Source organism: Salvelinus alpinus, chromosome 5 (assembly GCF_045679555.1).
Source record: "Salvelinus alpinus chromosome 5, SLU_Salpinus.1, whole genome shotgun sequence".
Lineage (NCBI taxonomy): Eukaryota > Metazoa > Chordata > Actinopteri > Salmoniformes > Salmonidae > Salvelinus > Salvelinus alpinus.
Window position 1 is genome coordinate 9,015,301 of NC_092090.1, and position 16,303 is coordinate 9,031,603.

The following is a 16,303-nucleotide window of genomic DNA, read 5'->3' on the forward strand; positions in this document are numbered from 1 at the left end:
ATGGAGGTGTAGATTACATCTATCATCCTAATGGAGGTGTAGATTACATCTATCATCCTAATGGAGGTGTAGATTACATCTATCATCCTAATGGAGGAGTAGATTACATCTATCATCCTAATGGAGGAGTAGATTACATCTGTTATCCTAATGGAGGTGTAGATTACATCTGTCATCCTAATGGATGTGTAGATTACATCTGTTATCCTAATGGAGGTGTAGATTACATCTGTCATCCTAATGGAGGTGTAGATTACATCTATCATCCTAATGGAGGTGTAGATTACATCTGTTATCCTAATGGAGGTGTAGATTACATCTGTCATCCTAATGGAGGTGTAGATTACATCTATCATCCTAACGGAGGAGTAGATTACATCTGTCATCCTAATGGAGGTGTAGATTACATCTGTTATCCTAATGGAGGTGTAGATTACATCTGTCATCCTAATGGAGGTGTAGATTACATCTATCATCCTAACGGAGGAGTAGATTACATCTGTCATCCTAATGGAGCTGTAGATTACATCTGTCATCCTAATGGAGGTGTAGATTACATCTATCATCCTAATGGAGGTGTAGATTACATCTGTTATCCTAATGGAGGTGTAGATTACATCTGTCATCCTAATGGAGCTGTAGATTACATATGTAATCCTAATGGAGGTGTAGATTACATCTATCATCCTAATGGAGGAGTAGATTACATCTGTTATCCAGTAGAGGTGTAGATTACGTCTGTCATCCTAATGGAGGTGTAGATTACATCTGTTATCCAGTAGAGGTGTAGATTACGTCTGTCATCCTAATGGAGGTGTAGATTACATCTGTCATCCTAATGGAGGTGTAGATTACAGCTATCATACTAATGGAGGAGTAGATTACATCTATCATCCTAATGGAGCTGTAGATTACATCTGTTATCCTAATGGAGGTGTAGATTACATCTGTTATCCTAATGGAGGTGTAGATTACATCTGTCATCCTAATGAAGGTGTAGATTACATCTATCATCCTAATGGAGGTGTAGATTACATCTATCATCCTAATGGAGGAGTAGATTACATATGTCATCCTAATGGAGGTGTAGATTACATCTATCATCCTAATGGAGGAGTAGATTACATCTATCATCCTAATGGAGGTGTAGATTACATCTATCATCCTAATGGAGGTGTAGATTACATCTATCATCCTAATGGAGGTGTAGATTACATCTATCATCCTAATGGAGGAGTAGATTACATCTATCATCCTAATGGAGGTGTAGATTACATCTATCATCCTAATGGAGGTGTAGATTACATCTATCATCCTAATGGAGGTGTAGATTACATCTATCATCCTAATGGAGGAGTAGATTACATCTGTTATCCAGTAGAGGTGTAGATTACGTCTGTCATCCTAATGGAGGTGTAGATTACATCTGTTATCCAGTAGAGGTGTAGATTACGTCTGTCATCCTAATGGAGGTGTAGATTACATCTGTCATCCTAATGGAGGTGTAGATTACAGCTATCATACTAATGGAGGAGTAGATTACATCTATCATCCTAATGGAGCTGTAGATTACATCTGTCATCCTAATGGAGGTGTAGATTACGTCTGTCATCCTAATGGAGGTGTAGATTACATCTGTTATCCAGTAGAGGTGTAGATTACGTCTGTCATCCTAATGGAGGTGTAGATTACATCTGTCATCCTAATGGAGGTGTAGATTACATCTATCATCCAGTAGAGGTGTAGATTACATCTGTTATCCAGTAGAGGTGTAGATTACGTCTGTCATCCTAATGGAGGTGTAGATTACATCTATCATCCAGTAGAGGTGTAGATTACATCTGTTATCCAGTAGAGGTGTAGATTACATCTGTCATCCTAATGGAGGTGTAGATTACGTCTGTCATCCTAATGGAGGTGTAGATTACATCTATCATCCTAATGGAGGCGTAGATGACATCTGTCATCCTAATGGAGGAGTAGATTACATCTATCATCCTAATGGAGCTGTAGATTACATCTCACATTCCAGTGTTTGAACGCATGGGATTTCTGTTAATGCGACTCCGTGCAGCCAATGGCAACGTCCGTTTATAACGCTGGGAGCCACTTGTGAATTTGACAGCTCTAACGCAGGTCCACCTCCGACACCTTCGAAACAACCGCTATGGATAAAGCAGATCGGATTGAATCGAGCCCTTAGGTGTGAAAGATGACATCTCTGTATCTGTTAAGCTTGTTGTTATTGAAGAACAAATAAAGAGCTGAATAAAGAGAAAATGGGTTGTAGGATGTTCTTAGGGCAGGAGACATTAAAGGGGCAATTTATGATTGCTACAACCGGTTTTCAATTAATTATATTAATTATAGTATAGTAATTATATTAATTATATTATAATATATTAATTATATTATAGTAATTATATAAATTATATTATAGTAATTATATTATAATATATTATTTATATTATTTATATGAATTATGGTATATTAATTATGGTATATTATATGAATTATGTTAATTATATTATATTAATTATATTAATTATATTATATCATATTAGGTATATGATATTAATTATATTAATTATATTATAGTATTTTAATTATCTTATAGTATTTTTATGATATTAATGATATTAATGATATTAATGATATTATACTATATTAATTATATCAATTATGTTATATTATATTAATTATATTATGTTAATTATATTACTTATATTATATTAAGTATATCATATTATAGTAATTATATTAATTCTATTCTATTCTATTAATTATATTAATTATATACGCATTGATTTCCCGACAAGTATATCTTCTAAATACCAATAACGCCACCAGAACCCTAAATGTTTGTTTATAAAAAATAAAAAAAATGTAAACAAAGACTGTATAGCCTCAAAACGTGGTTAAAACTATAACTTTGATATCGGATGCTCAGTCCTTGAATTCATAGCTCTGTCTATTGATTTGAGAGCGGCGGGGTGACTGATTTGCAATTGTATGAAATACAGATTGCATCTTTAAAGCATGATGTGAGTTGTAGTACTCTACAGGTCCACATAGCCCACTACTAGTTTTGTGACTGCTATCTGAAAGAGATGAATCTATCCATTGACTGTATCCCAAATGGCACCCTATTCCCTATATAGTGCACTACTTTTGACCAGGACTTCTCTCAGAGATGGGAAACCCCATTGTGGGTGGAGTACAGATCATATCACACCAATGCCGATACTAGTCTTGAAGTCTGAAAACCCGACTCCTTACCGTCACTCTATCACACACGTTCCTCATTCCAGGATCTGTTGACAAGCATAACGATTCTCAGCCCTCACGATAGTAAAGGTTCTGAACATGTTACACAATATATAATAAATGACATTTAGCAGACGTTGTTATCCAAAGCAGCTTTCAGTCGTGCATGTTTACATTTTCCTTCACGGTTGGGTCCCGGGAATCGAATCCACTATCATGGAGTTGCAAGCGCCGTGCTCTACCACATGAGATACAGAGGACAACGGGGCTTGATTATTGATTGATTGATTGGTAGATTGATGTATTTGTTTATTATAGTGTATGAGGGCAAAGGGAAGGGAACATTGACGCGACTTCCTCTCCAACCAAAGTGTATGAACAGAAGAGAGGATCAAACTGAAGTGAACAAATACATTTTAATGAAGGCTATTCGTTTTTTCTTTCATTGTACCGTATTATGCTACACAGTTTCAGCTGCCCAGCCAATGAACTAACTTACACTATATTATGCTACACAGTTTCAGGTGCCCAGCCCATGAACTAACTTACACTGTATTATGCTACACAGTTTCAGCTGCCCAGCCAATGAACTAACTTACACTGTATTATGCTACACAGTTTCAGCTGCCCAGCCAATGAACTAACTTACACTGTATTATGCTACACAGTTTCAGCTGCCCAGCCAATGAACTAACTTACACTGTATTATGCTACACAGTTTCAGCTGCCCAGCCCATGAACTAACTTACACTGTATTATGCTATACAGTTTCAGCTGCCCAGCCAATGAACTAACTTACACCGTATTATGCTACACAGTTTCAGGTGCCCAGCCCATGAACTAACTTACACTGTATTATGCTACACAGTTTCAGCTGCCCAGCCCATGAACTAACTTACACCGTATTATGCTACACAGTTTCAGGTGCCCAGCCCATGAACTAATTTACACTGTATTATGCTACACAGTTTCAGCTGCCCAGCCAATGAACTAACTTACACCGTATTATGCTACACAGTTTCAGCTGCCCAGCCCATGAACTAACTTACACTGTATTATGCTACACAGTTTCAGCTGCCCAGCCCATGAACTAACTTACACCGTATTATGCTACACAGTTTCAGGTGCCCAGCCCATGAACTAACTCACACTGTATTATGCTACACAGTTTCAGCTGCCCAGCCAATGAACTAACTCACACTGTATTATGCTACACAGTTTCAGCTTCCCAGCCCATGAACTAACTTACACTGTATTATGCTACACAGTTTCAGCTGCCCAGCGCATGAACTAACTTACACCGTATTATGCTACACAGTTTCAGCTGCCCAGCCAATGAACTAACTCACTCCTTTTCCTGTAGTCCACAATCATCTCCTTTGTCTTGATCACCTTGAGGGAGACGTTGTTGTCCTGGCACCACACGACCAGGTCTCTGACCTCCTCCCTATAGGCTGTCTCATCGTTATCGGTGATCAGGCCTACCATCGGCAAAATTGATGATGGTGTTGGAGTCGTGCCTGGCCATGCAGTCATGAGTGAACAAGGAGTACAGGAGGGGACTGAGCACGCACCCCTGAGGGACCCCCGTGTTTAGGATCAGCGTGGCAGATGTGTTGTTCCCTACCCTTACCACTTGGGGGCGGCCTGTCAGGAAGTCCAGGATCCAGTTGCATAGGGAGGTGCTTAGTCCCAGGGTCCTTAGCTTAGTGATGAGCTTTGAGGGCAATATGGTGTTGAACAACGAATAGCATTCTCACTTAGCTGTTCTTTTGTCCAGGTGGGAGTGGGAAGTGTTGAGTGCAATAGAGACTGCATCATCTGTGGATCTGTTGGTGCTGTATGCAAATCGGAGTGGGTCTCGGGTTTCTGGGATAAGGGTGTTGATTTGAGCCATGACCAGCCTTTCAAAGCACTTCATGGTTACAGACGTGAGTGCTACAGGTTGGTAGTCATTTAGGCAGGTTACCTTTGTGTTCTTGGGCACAGGGACTATGGTGGTCTACTTGAAACATGTTAGTATTACAGACTCGGACAGGGACAGATGGAAAATGTCAGTGAAGATACTTGCCAGTTGGTCAGTACATGCTCGGAGTACACGTCCTGGTAATGCATCTGGCTCTACGGCCTTGTGAATGTTGACCTGGTCTTACTCACATCGGCTACGGAGAGCGTGATCACACAGTCGTCCGGAACAGCTGGTGCTCTCATGCATATTTCAGTGTTACTTGCCTCGAAGCGAGCATAGAAGTCATTTAGCTCGTCTGGTAGGTTCGTGTCACTGGGCAGGTGGTTGTGCATCCCTTTGTAGTCTGCAATAGTTTGTAAGCCCTGCTACATCCGACGAGTGTTGAAGCCGGTGTAGTACGATTCAATCTTAGTCCTGTATTGACGCTTTGCCTGTTTGATAGTTCGTCGGAGGGCGTAGCGGGGTTTCTTATAAGCTCCTTGAAAGCGGCAGCTCTACCCTTTAGCTCAGTGTGGATGTTACCTGTAATCCATGGCTTCTAGTTGGGGTATGTACGTACGGTCACTGTGGGGACGACGTCATCGATGCACTTATTGATGAAGCATGTGACTGATGTGGTGTACTCCTCAATGCCATCTGAGGAATCCCGGAACATATTCCAGTCTGTGCAGCAAAACAGTCCTGTAGCTCAGCATCTGCTTCATCTGACCACTTTCCCGTACTCTGCGTCTCACAAAGACATAGTGGTTGGAACCAAAAATCTCAAATTTGGACTCATCAGACCAAAGGACAGATTTTCCACCTGTCTGATGTCCATTGCTCATCTTCTTGGCCCAAGCAGGTATCTTCTTCTTATTGCTGTCCTTTAGTAGTGGTTTCTTTGCAGAAATTCAACCATGAAGGCCTGATTAATGCAGTCTCCTCTGAACAGTTGATGTTTAGATGTGTCTGTTACTTGAACTCTGTGAAGCATTTATTTGGGCTGCAATCTGAGGTGCAGTTAACTCTAATGAACTTATCCTCTGCAGCAGAGGTAACTCTAGGTCTTCCTTTCCTGTGACGGTCCTCATGAGAAATCTTCCAGATTGACTGACCTTCATATAATGATGGACTGACGTTTCTCTTTGCTTATTTGAAATGTTCTTGCCATAATATGGACGTGGTCTTTTACCAAATAGGGCTATCTTTTGTATAACACCCCTACCTTGTCACAAGACAACTGATTGACTCAAACGCATTAAGAAAGAAAGAAATTCCACAAATTAACTTTTAACCAGGCACACCGGTGAATTGAAATTCATTCCAGGTGACTACCTCATTAAGCTGGTTGAGAGAATATCAAGAGTGTGCAAAGTTGTCGTCAAGGCAAAGGGTGGCTAATTTGAAGAATCTCAAACATAAAATATATTTTGATTTGTTTAACACTTTTTTGGTTACTACATGATTCCATATGTGTTATTTCATAGTTTTGATGTCTTCACTTTTATTCTACAATGTAGAAAATAGTAAAAAATTAAGAAAAACCCTAAAATGAGTCGGTGTTGTCCAAACGTTTGACTGGTAATGTTTGTATGTGTTTTTACATCCTCTCCCCATGTGATCACATTGTATATTCCTATTTCCAGTGAATTACCTCAGATAGCAGCAGCATTACGTTGAACTCTGAACCTGCATATCACTTAGTAACACTGGAACACATTCCTTTCAGACTCTGTAATGTCTAACGGCATGATGCAAAACAAGCCAATGGTGTGATGCAACACTGTGAACGGCTCCTCCCCCTCAGGTCTGTTTGAGTATAAAGGTATGGCTACTGTTATTTTTAGTCGCTGAGAAGGAAAGCACATCAGCTGTGTACATAACACCACCTGGTCACATCATCTTACCCTTTGAGATTCCTGTCCAACAATAGGGATTTACTGAACAATGGAGGACTCAACAGACGATGAACTTTATTGTCCATGTCTTTATGCTCACAACCCAACCCCCTGTGACACACACGCACATGCACGCACACACGCACACACACAAACACGCACACACGCACACACACCCCTCCAGGGGTGCTGCAAGGCATCTAGGGAGTGAAGAAGAGACCACTTAACCCCTACAACCCTCCAGGGGTGCTGCAAGGCATCTAGGGAGTGAAGAAGAGACCACTTAACCCCTACAACCCTCCAGGGGTGCTGCAAGGCATCTAGGGAGTGAAGAAGAGACCACTTAAGTTCTTCTTCACTCCCCAGAGGCTCTTAGACATTAACCTTCACTTCTACTAACACATGACAAGGCACCAGACCTTCAAACAGCCTCTTGTTTGAAATCTTTCAAACACTTTGAGCGTATAATTTTCAGCCTGTCTGTAGAGTGGCAGGTGGCCGGGGTTTGCACTTTTAGGACTATTCTATTGGTTCCATGTCAACAGCCAACCTCAAACACAGCTAAAGTATTTGGAATGATTATAAATAGTATGTAACCCCAGGTACACAAGGCACTCAGAATATGGCTATTGTTCCCGTCATTCCTGGTTGATTTAATGCAATATACACGGAACTTAAACACATCAAGATGAAACCAAAGAATACGATTACTGACTGGCATTGAGAACAAACATAGGTATTTTGCAGTATGTCATTTGCAGTGTTACTGTGTGTGTGCAATCTGTACTTCCTAAATTGCGTCCTATTCGAACCAAGCCAAATTCCTCCATACCCCGAGGACCTGGTTCCTCCATACACCCAGAACCTGGGCTCTCCATACCCCAGGACCTGTCCCCTCCATACTCCAGGACCTGGCCCCTCCATACCCCAGGACCTGGCCCCTCCATACCCCAGGACCTGGCCCCTCCATATACATAGGACCTGGCACCTCCATAACCCCAGGACCTGGTTCCTCCAAATCCCCAGGACATGGCCCCTTCATTCCCCCAGGACCTGGCCACTAAATAACGCAGGACCTGGTTTCTCCATACCCCCAGGACCTGGCCCCTCCATACCCCCAGGACCTGGCCCCTCCATAACCCCAGGACCTGGCCCCTGCATACCCCCAGGACCTGGCCCCTCCATACCCCCAGGACCTGGTTCCTCCATATCCCCAAGACCTGGCCCAGCCATGCCTCCAGTACTTGGCTCCTCCATATCCCCAGGACCTGGCCCCTCCATACCCCAGGACCTGGCCCCTCCAAACCCCCAGGACCTGGCCAATCCATACCCCGAAGGACCTGGCCCCTCCATACCCCAGGACCTGGCCAATCCATACCCCGAAGGACCTGGCCCCTCCATATCCCCAGGACCTGGCCAATCCATACCCCGAAGGACCTGGCCCCTCCATACCCCAGGACCTGGCCCCTCCAAACCCCCAGGACCTGGCCAATCCATACCCCGAAGGACCTGGCCCCTCCATACCCCCAGGACCTGGCCCCTCCATATCCCCAGGACCTGTTTCCTCCATACACCTAGGACCTGGCCCCTCCATAACCCCAGGACCTGGCACCTCCATACCCCCAAGACCTGGCCCCTCCATATCCCCAGGACCTGTTTCCTCCATACCCCCAGGACCTGGCCCCTCCATTCCCCCAGAACCTGGTTCCTCCATACCCCCAGGACCTGGCCCCTCAGTTCCCCCAGAACCTGGTTCCTCCATATACCCAGGACCTGGCCCCTCCCCCAGGACCTGGTTCCTCCGTATCCCAAGGACCTGGCCCCTTCATACCACCAGGACCTGGCCCCTCCATAACCCCAGGACCTGGCTTCTCCATATTCCCAGGACCTGGCTCCTCCATACCTCTAGGACCTCGCTCCACCATATCCCCAGGACCTGGCTCCTCCATACCTCTAGGACCTGGCTCCACCATATCCCCAGGACCTGGGTCCTCCATATCCCCAGGACCTGGCTCCTCCATACCCCCAGGACCCTGGTTCCTCCCTACCTCTAGAACCTGGCTCCTACATTTATTTATTTTTTTTATTTATTTTACCGTTATTTTACCAGGTAAGTTGACTGAGAACACGTTCTCATTTGCAGCAACGACCTGGGGAATAGTTACAGGGGAGAGGAGGGGGATGAATGAGCCAATTGTAAACTGGGGATTATTAGGTGACCGTGATGGTTGAGGGCCAGATTGGGAATTTAGCCAGGACACCGGGGTTAACACCCCTACTCTTACGATAAGTGCCATGGGATCTTTAATGACCTCAGAGAGTCAGGACACCCGTTTAACGTCCCATCCGAAAGACGGCACCCTACACAGAGCAGTGTCCCCAATCACTGCCCTGGGGCATTGGGATCTTTGTTTAGACCAGAGGAAAGAGTGCCTCCTACTGGCCCTCCAACACCACTTCCAGCAGCACCTGGTCTCCCATCCAGGGACTGACCAGGACCAACCCTGCTTAGCTTCAGAAGCAAGCCAGCAGTGGCTCTTCGATACCTCTAGGACCTGGCTCCACCATATCCCCAGGACCTGGCTCTTCGATACCTCTAGGACCTGGCTCCACCATATCCCCAGGACCTGGGTCCTCCATATCCCCAGGACCTGGCTCCACCATATCCCCAGGACCTGGCTCCTCCCTACCTCTAGGACCTGGCTCCTCCCTACCTCTAGGACCTGGCTCCTCCATACCCCCAGGACCTGGCTCCGCCATATCCCCAGGACCTGGCTCCTCCATACCTCTAGGACCTGCCTCCACCATATCCCCAGGACCTGGCCCCTCCATGCCTCCAGGACTTGGCTCCTCCATAACCCCAGGACCTGGCCCCTCCATACCTCTAGGAGCTGGCCACTCCATACCCCCAGGGCCTGGCTCCTCCATAACCCCAGGACTTGGCTCCTCCATAACCCCAGGACCTGGCCCCTCCATACCTCTAGGAGCTGGCCACTCCATATTCCCAGGACCGTGCTCCTCCATATCCCCAGGACCTGGCCCCTCCATATCCCCAGGACCTGTTTCCTCCATATACCTTGGACCTGGCCCCTCCATTCCCCCAGGACCTACCATCTACCATCTAGCCCCACTACACAACCATCTACCATCTAGCCCCACTAAACAACCATCTACCATCTACCATCTAGCCCCACTACACAACCATCTACCATCTACAATCTATCCCCATTACACAACCATCTACCATCTACCATCTAGCCCCACTACACAACCATCTACCATCTACAATCTATCCCCATTACACAACCATCTACCATCTACCATCTAGCCCCACTACACAACCAGCTACCATCTACCATCTAGCCCCACTACACAACCATCTACCATCTACCATCTAGCCCCACTACACAACCATCTACCATCTACCATCTAGCCCCACTACACAACCATCTACCATCTAGCCCCACTACACAACCAGCTACCATCTACCATCTAGCCCCACTACACAACCATCTACCATCTAGCCCCACTACACAACCATCTACCATCTACCATCTAGCCCCACTACACAACCATCTACCATCTAGCCCCACTACACAACCATCTACCATCTACCATCTAGCCCCACTACACAACCATCTACCATCTAGCCCCACTACACAACCAGCTACCATCTAGCCCCACTACACAACCATCTACCATCTAGCCCCACTACACAACCATCTACCATCTACCATCTAGCCCCACTACACAAACATCTACCATCTACCATCTAGCCCCACTACACAACCATCTACCATCTAACCCCACTACACAACCATCTACCATCTAACCCCACTACACAACCATCTACCATCTAGCCCCAGTACACAACCATCTACCATCTAGCCCCACTACACAACCATCTACCATCTAGTACCACTACACAGCCATCTACCATCTAGCCCCACTACACAACCATCTACCATCTACCATCTAGCCCCACTACACAACCATCTACCATCTAGCCCCACTACACAACCATCTACCATCTAGCCCCACTACACAACCATCTACCATCTAGCCCCACTACACAACCATCTACCATCTAGCCCCACTACACAACCATCTACCATCTACCATCTAGCCCCACTACACAACCAGCTACTATCTAGCCCCACTACACAACCATCTACCATCTAGCCCCACTACACAACCATCTACCATCTAGCCCCACTACACAACCATCTACCATCTAGCCCCACTACACAACCATCTACCATCTACCATCTAGCCCCACTACACAACCATCTACCATCTAGCCCCACTACACAACCATCTACCATCTAGCCCCACTACACAACCATCTACCATCTACCATCTAGCCCCACTACACAACCATCTACCATCTAGCCCCACTACACAACCATCTACCATCTAGCCCCACTACACAACCAGCTACCATCCAGCCCCACTACACAACCATCTACCATCTAGCCCCACTACACAACCATCTACCATCTAGCCCCACTACACAACCATCTACCATCTAGCCCCATTACACAACCATCTACCATCTACCATCTAGCCCCACTACACAACAATCTACCATCTAGCCCCACTACACAACCATCTACCATCTACCATCTAGCCCCACTACCCACCAGCTACCATCTACCATCTAGCCCCACTACACAACCATCTACCATCTAGCCCCACTACACAACCATCTACCATCTACCATCTAGCCCCACTACACAACCATCTACCATCTAGCCCCACTACACAACCATCTACCATCTAGCCCCATTACACAACCATCTACCATCTACCATCTAGCCCCACTACACAACAATCTACCATCTAGCCCCACTACACAACCAGCTACCAGCTACCATCCAGCCCCACTACACAACCATCTACCATCTACCATCTAGCCCCACTACACAACCAGCTACCATATACCATCTAGCCCCACTACACAACCATCTACCATCTAGCCCCATTACACAACCATCTACCATCTACCATCTAGCCCCACTACACAACAATCTACCATCTAGCCCCACTACACAACCATCTACCATCTACCATCTAGCCCCACTACCCACCAGCTACCATCTACCATCTAGCCCCACTACACAACCATCTACCATCTAGCCCCACTACACAACCATCTACATTCTACCATCTAGCCCCACTACACAACCATCTACCATCTAGCCCCACTACACAACCATCTACCATCTAGCCCCACTACACAACCAGCTACCAGCTACCATCCAGCCCCACTACACAACCAGCTACCATCTAGCCCCACTACACAACCATCTACCATCTAGCCCCACTACACAACCATCTACCATCTACCATCTAGCCCCACTACACAACCAGCTACCATATACCATCTAGCCCCACTACACAACCATCTACCATCTAGCCCCACTACACAACCATCTACCATCTACCATCTAGCCCCACTACACAACCAGCTACCATCTACCATCTAGCCCCACTACACAACCATCTACCATCTACCATCTAGCCCCACTACACAACCATCTACCGTCTACCATCTAACCCCACTACACAACAATCTACCATCTAGCCCCACTACACAACCATCTACCATCTAGCCCCACTACACAACCATCTACCATCTACCATCTAGCCCCACTACACAACCAGCTACCATCTACCATCTAGCCCCACTACACAACCATCTACCATCTACCATCTAGCCCCACTACACAACCAGCTACCATCTACCATCTAGCCCCACTACACAACCATCTACCATCTACCATCTAGCCCCACTACACAACCATCTACCATCTAGCCCCACTACACAACCATCTACCATCTAGCCCCACTACACAACCATCTACCATCTACCATCTAACCCCACTACACAACAATCTACCATCTAGCCCCACTACACAACCATCTACCATCTAGCCCCACTACACAACCATCTACCATCTACCATCTAGCCCCACTACACAACCAGCTACCATCTACCATCTAGCCCCACTACACAACCATCTACCATCTAGCCCCACTACACAACCATCTACCATCTACCATCTAGCCCCACTACACAACCAGCTACCATCTAGCCCCACTACACAACAATCTACCATCTAGCCCCACTACACAACCATCTACCATCTAGCCCCACTACACAACCATCAACCATCTACCATCTAGCCCCACTACACAACCATCTACCATCTACCATCTAGCCCCACTACACAACAATCTACCATCTAGCCCCACTACACAACCATCTACCATCTAGCCCCACTACACAACCATCTACCATCTAGCCCCACTACACAACCATCTACCATCTAGCCCCACTACACAACCGTCTACCATCTAGCCCCACTACACAACCATCTACCATCTACAATCTAGCCCCACTACACAACCAGCTACCATCTAGCCCCACTACACAACCATCTACCATCTAGCCCCACTACACAACCATCTACCATCTAGCCCCACTACACAACCATCTACCATCTACCATCTAGCCCCATTACACAACCATCTACCATCTACCATCTAGCCCCACTAAACAAACATCTACCATCTAGCCCCATTACACAACCACCTACCATCTACCATCTAGCCCCACTACACAACCATCTACCATCTAACCCCACTACACAACCATCTACCATCTAGCCCCAGTACACAACCATCTACCATCTAGCCCCACTACACAACCATCTACCATCTAGCCCCACTACACAGCCATCTACCATCTAGCCCCACTACACAACCATCTACCATCTAGCCCCACTACACAACCATCTACCATCTAGCCCCACTACACAACCATCTACCATCTAGCCCCACTACACAACCATCTACCATCTACCATCTAGCCCCACTACACAACCAGCTACTATCTAGCCCCACTACACAACCATCTACCATCTACCATCTAGCCCCACTACACAACCATCTACCATCTAGCCCCACTACACAACCATCTACCATCTAGCCCCACTACACAACCAGCTACCATCCAGCCCCACTACACAACCATCTACCATCTAGCCCCACTACACAACCATCTACCATCTAGCCCCACTACACAACCATCTACCATCTAGCCCCATTACACAACCATCTACCATCTACCATCTAGCCCCACTACACAACCATCTACCATCTACCATCTAGCCCCACTACACAACCAGCTACCATCTAGCCCCACTACACAACCATCTACCATCTAGCCCCACTACACAACCATCTACCATCTAGCCCCACTACACAACCATCTACCATCTACCATCTAGACCCACTACACAACCATCTACCATCTACCATCTAGCCCCACTACACAACCATCTACCATCTACCATCTAGACCCACTACACAACCATCTACCATCTACCATCTAGCCCCATTACACAACCAGCTACCATCTAGCCCCACTACACAACCATCTACCATCTAGCCTCACTATTCCAACCATCTACCATCTACCATCTAGCCCCACTACACAACCATCTACCATCTAGCCCCACTACACAACCATCTACCATCTACCATCTAGCCCCATTACACAACCAGCTACCAACTAGCCCCACTACACAACCATCTACCATCTACCATCTAGCCCCATTACACAACCAGCTACCATCTAGCCCCACTACACAACCAGCTACCATCTAGCCCCACTACACAACCATCTACCATCTAGCCCCACTACACAACCATCTACCATCTAGCCCCACTACACAACCATCTACCATCTAGCCCCACTACACAACCAGCTACCATCTACCATCTAGCCCCACTACACAACCATCAACCATCTACCATCTAGCCCCACTACACAACCATCAACCATCTACCATCTAGCCCCATTACACAACCATCTACCATCTAGCCCCACTACACAACCATCTACCATCTAGCCCCACTACACAACCAGCTACCATCTAGCCCCACTACACAACCAGCTACCATCTACCATCTAGCCCCACTACACAACCATCTACCATCTAGCCCCACTACACAACCATCTACCATCTACCATCTAGCCCCACTACACAACCAGCTACCATCTAGCCCCACTACACAACAATCTACCATCTAGCCCCACTACACAACCATCTACCATCTAGCCCCACTACACAACCATCTACCATCTAGCCCCACTACACAACCATCTACCATCTAGCCCCACTACACAACCGTCTACCATCTAGCCCCACTACACAACCATCTACCATCTACAATCTAGCCCCACTACACAACCAGCTACCATCTAGCCCCACTACACAACCATCTACCATCTAGCCCCTCTACACAACCATCTACCATCTAGCCCCACTACACAACCATCTACCATCTACCATCTAGCCCCATTACACAACCATCTACCATCTACCATCTAGCCCCACTAAACAAACATCTACCATCTAGCCCCATTACACAACCACCTACCATCTACCATCTAGCCCCACTACACAACCATCTACCATCTAACCCCACTACACAACCATCTACCATCTAGCCCCAGTACACAACCATCTACCATCTAGCCCCACTACACAACCATCTACCATCTAGCCCCACTACACAGCCATCTACCATCTAGCCCCACTACACAACCATCTACCATCTAGCCCCACTACACAACCATCTACCATCTAGCCCCACTACACAACCATCTACCATCTAGCCCCACTACACAACCATCTACCATCTACCATCTAGCCCCACTACACAACCAGCTACTATCTAGCCCCACTACACAACCATCTACCATCTACCATCTAGCCCCACTACACAACCATCTACCATCTAGCCCCACTACACAACCATCTACCATCTAGCCCCACTACACAACCAGCTACCATCCAGCCCCACTACACAACCATCTACCATCTAGCCCCACTACACAACCATCTACCATCTAGCCCCACTACACAACCATCTACCATCTAGCCCCATTACACAACCATCTACCATCTACCATCTAGCCCCACTACACAACCATCTACCATCTACCATCTAGCCCCACTACACAACCAGCTACCATCTAGCCCCACTACACAACCATCTACCATCTAGCCCCACTACACAACCATCTACCATCTAGCCCCACTACACAACCATCTACCATCTACCATCTAGACCCACTACACAACCATCTACCATCTACCATCTAGCCCCACTACAC